Here is a 4,972-nt window from a genome sequence, read left to right on the forward strand (position 1 = left end):
TCTTTAAAATTTGAACATTGATTCGATTGTTGTGTAATTGAGGTGCGTTGGTCTCTCCTTCGAAATTTGCACCCTCACATTTGGTTATAAAAATTAGTGGACGACTCCTTTTCTGAGTCAAACACTAGCACTTAAATTTCTTTTCTTGGTCTGCCCCTTGAGCTTTTTTCCCAATCTTTCTGATATACGTCACTACAACATACTATATCTATAGCTATCAAATACATTGTAGCTAAATATGAAAAATCTTGTGGCTAAACACTTTAGCCACAATATTTTTTTCCGTAGCATTCGTAGCAAAATGTAGCGTAGCTAAAAGTTAGCTACAAACTTTACATGATCCGTGGCTAAGGACTAATACTTATTGCCACAATTTTTTTTATGTTGTAGCTGTGATGGTAAAAAATGCTTGCCACAAAAAATATACTTGTAGCAAGTGGTTTTATTCTCTTGCCACGACAAATAAAATTTGTAGCTTTCTTCATATTGTAGCCACAAGATTTTGTATTGAAGCAAAAGATATAATTTGTTTGCCACACAAGCTCAACTTTTGTGGCTAAATTTATAATTTACTCTCGTGGCAATAGTACTTGTGTTTAGCTATGAATTCCATAATTTCGTAGCAATAGACTGAAGAATTTGCCATGATCAGCTTTAGCTACAAGAATTTATATATTGTAGCTAATAATCCATATTTTAGCATCAAATATATAAATTTTTAGGAAAATATTTTATATTATTTTTAATAAATGATATACATTAGTAAGAATACATAATTAAAGGTTCAACAATATCATTCAAGATAAATTAAAATATTGATATACTCAAAACGTAACGGTATTCTTTTACAAGAGAAAGAATAATTTCATACAGATCCATAGTACATAACTCTTTTACAACACGAATAATAAAGTTTAAAAAAAAGGCTAGCTAATGTGAGACTGGATAGCGATGGTAACCTTCAGCGGCCAGTGAAGAAGTGAAAACCCAAAAGTGCTCCAATATTTTTCTAATATGAGGTTTCGATGGCGAGTTGAGAGACATTAGTGGATTGTATTTGTACCAAATGCGTGAAAGAAATTATTGTTCTTGTGGATATCAAGAAGAAGGGCGCAGTAAATAAGATCTTATAGCACTCCATCGATTATCTCAGCAAGACGGCAATGTTACCCTCCTGATCTTGCAGGACTACCAACCTGTATATACAAAAATGACATCCACACCATAAGGTTAGTACATTAACTAGTTGGGACTTGTCAATCAAGTTTGAACAGAACAACATATTCCTTTGGCAGGGTAAGATTTTGCTAGAAACAACAATTCGCTTTTTTAAAACCTTCAGATTATTAATGCAATGTATATACCAAAAGACTGTAAACTGTTCAAAACATAAGCCTAATTTAGCTCTTCTTAGTTTGAAGTGCGACACTATAAGAAAATACTACCAATATCAAAAGTTGCATTTCTTCTTTGTATCTAATAACTAGGCGTTTCCAACTCTGAAGTCTTGTAAATCCTTAAGTTTGTAACTGCCAAAAAATTATATTCTCATATTTCTCGGCTCAAGGAAAAAGCACAAGCTAAATCAATTCAACATCACACCTGTTTCATGACAACAAATAGTCCTAGAGTACTCTAAATAAAATTTCAGAAGTCCTACAGATTTTAACAAGAATTTTGTAAGCACTCTATCCTTCACTATGTAGTATATCCAATTGAATTTGTTTTGAGAAAGAGTGAATTATTATACATACCTCATGGTTAATACACTTGTTTGTTTCTACATTGATGCCCATAACACAAGTGCCTAAAAAGACAAGAAAAATTTCTTGTTAATTCTTTTACAAGAATTTATAATAGATAACAAAAGAGAAAAGTACAAAGCAACAAAAGAATTAAAAAAAACTTGTAGACTTTTTAAACTTCTTAAAGAATCTTCATCCCAATTTTGTAATGTTGCTTTGCTGTTTCAGTCCATGAACTATGGCTCCTTCCAAAATTACCACTTCAAAATCTTTAAATTTTCACTCACTATATATAAAAAAAATAGGGCAGAATATTAAATTGCAGAATAATTCGCAAAATTAAAACCAAAAATTCATGTCAAGTAGGTATGAGAAAATTAACAAACCGTAAAATATAGAGATACGAGCTTACCTCTTATGCTCAAGAATAGAAAAGCTATGGGGTTCTCTCTCACTCTTCTTCTTTGTCGTTCTCGCATTTTTTAGTCTNGAAGAGAATTGAATGTAGTTTAGGTTTTGGTGCTTTTGCTTTGGGCCAATTGCAATTAGTGTTTGTCGTTCCTTTACTTCTTATTATATTCTTGTGTATTGCTTTCTTTTATTTCTTAATTAATACATCTTAATTCAGTATAAATGCAAAGAAATGTAAGTGCTAACAATTATAAGTAAGAACACTACCTACGAAAATATACAAAGAATACATATATAATTTATGTTAAGTAACATGGAAAAAATAAATTATTTGCATAAAATAAAGATATTCTAAATTAATTTTTTCTTTAAAGTTTCTTTCATCCTACATGATATTGTTAGTAGTTTGTTATATACTCCTATTTTTATTATATTAGATTCATTTTTTAGTGTTTAATTAGATTTATAAAAAAATTTATTCTTATTCAAATTGAATAATTAGTGATCAATGTAAATAATTACAAGCACAAAGTTATAGATTTACTGTATAACTACATATTTTTTTTAAATTATATTAGAAAATCACAAGTACTACTTAGTTTGATATGAATTATTATATACTAATTAATTTTTTTATACACTCATTTATCAAGCAATATTAAATTCTAAATTTTTTGAAAGACAAAATCCTCTTACTGTATATGAATTATATTAAATTCTTAATTCTTTGATTCAGTAATATAAATAATTTATTGTACAGTGTAGTTAGTACAATATTATAGTTGTTTAAATTTGATATAATTAGTCATGTACATAATTGTGGGATATAATTTCATTTTTTTAAATTATAATTGAAACTTATACAGTCAGATCTCTCTATAACAATATCCTTATACAATAAGCACTTACTTTAAAAGTCAAGTTTTTCTCATAACCGATTTTTATGTTATGTTATAATATGTATCCAGCATGCCAGAGGTACGGGGATCGATACCCCGCATCTCCATTGTTACTACTCCTTCGGGGTAAGGATAAGGTCTGCATACACACTACCCTCCCCAGATCCCACTAGTGAGATTTTACTAAGTTGTTGTTGTTGTTATAATAGGTATCCTCTATAACAATGCTTCACTATAGCAAAAAAAAATATCGGAACAAAAGAGGTCGTTATAGAGAGGTTTGACTGTACGTAAGATATACTTATTAAAAAAAAATTTAAATAAAAAGTTTTATATATTATTTATATAAAATTTAATATAGAAGATAAATATTTTTGTTGAAAATTTTTATTCACATTGCTTAATAAGATATGAAACTATTAGTGAAAGTTTTCTTATATTTTAAACATGTAAGTTATCTGTATTTTTAGTTAATTATAAAATTCATATTATATATGAACAACTCAATTTTATTTTAGTTTAATTTTTATTCTATTTAAATTCTATTTTAAGATTGAAAATGTTTTTCATTTTAATCTTTCTTATTTAGAAGTTAATTAATTCTTCAAGTTATATATATTGTTGTTTTTTCCAAATTTCTCTATGAAATTATTTTTTCATAACCGTATATATTTTTTAGACTAACTCTTGTCATGACTTTCATAGGCGAAGTAAAAGAATTCTTCTACAAATTTTTTTATAGCTAATTTATTATAATTAACATATTATTACTGCAATAATAACATTAATTGTATGACAATATATATAGGTATGGTCAATTATGAAAGGTAATTGTCTACTATTCATTTTGTCATGACAAATAATTGGAACAATTAAGCTAACTATTTGTAATTTTTTTAACTTGAAGCAAAAATATTAATTGACTACAAGATTGTATTTTAACTAATTTAATGTGTCTAAAATGTTATTATTGCTACAAGAAACTTGAGTCATTGCAAAAACTTATGAATAGCTATAAAATTTCAGCACAAAATAATAAATATGTGGCTATATCATTTATGACAAATAATTATAGTTATTGAGCTGACTATTGCCACGATTTATTTAAAAATTGAAGCAAAATTGTTGTTTCAGCTACATCATTTTAATTTAAATAATTCATTGTGACTAAAAAAATTATTTTGCTATAGTAAGTTTCAGCCAGTGGCAAATACTATTGATTAGCTATGAAAGTTTATCGTAACAAAATATTTGTGGCTATATTATTTTGTCATGACAAATAATCGTAGCTATTAAGCCAACTATTGCCATAATATTTTATAATTTGAAGTAAAAATATTTATTTAGCTACAATAATTTGTTTCAAAAAATTTATCGTAGCTAAAAGTATACTATTGCTACAGTAACTTTTAACCCGTGGCAAAAATGTATGATTAGCTATGAAATTTTACTGTAGCAATAAGTTTGTAGATGTTTAGGTAGTTATTACCATGAAAATTAGTAATTATAGCAAAAATAATGAATTAGCTTTGTAATTTAGTTTTGTGGCTAAGAAATTTTAAGAATTTATAGATAGCCACGAAATTCTAATTTTTGTGGCTATTAGTGAGTAATAGCTACGAAATTTAGATTTATAGCTTAGATTTCGTAGCTACAGATATATTTTGTTATAGTTGGCACCTTGAAGGCTTTAAAGTTCTTTAAATTTGGTTTGGAGTAGGTTTTGGTGTTATCAAGGTCTGTTTGGGATTTCGACCCAGGAAAAATTTCGTATAGTGATTTAAGACTTGCACGCAAAATTTTGTGTCATTCCGAGTAGTATAAGTTCGTTTCGGCGCGTTCGGAGTAAGTTGGAAGAACTTGAAGTTTATAAGTTGATTCAATTTGGTTTGAGGCGTGATTCTTAGTTTTGATGTT

At 27.6% G+C, this 4,972-nt stretch overlaps 1 long non-coding RNA gene across 1 annotated transcript; it reads right to left on the minus strand.

Moving 5' to 3' along the window:
- LOC109225101 lies at positions 794 to 2,234 on the minus strand. Its single transcript, XR_002067846.1, has 3 exons — positions 2,158 to 2,234; positions 1,755 to 1,807; positions 794 to 1,196 (listed from the first exon to the last, which is right to left on the minus strand). It is a non-coding gene; the product is annotated as an uncharacterized LOC109225101 (long non-coding RNA).

Source organism: Nicotiana attenuata, chromosome 4 (assembly GCF_001879085.1).
Source record: "Nicotiana attenuata strain UT chromosome 4, NIATTr2, whole genome shotgun sequence".
Lineage (NCBI taxonomy): Eukaryota > Viridiplantae > Streptophyta > Magnoliopsida > Solanales > Solanaceae > Nicotiana > Nicotiana attenuata.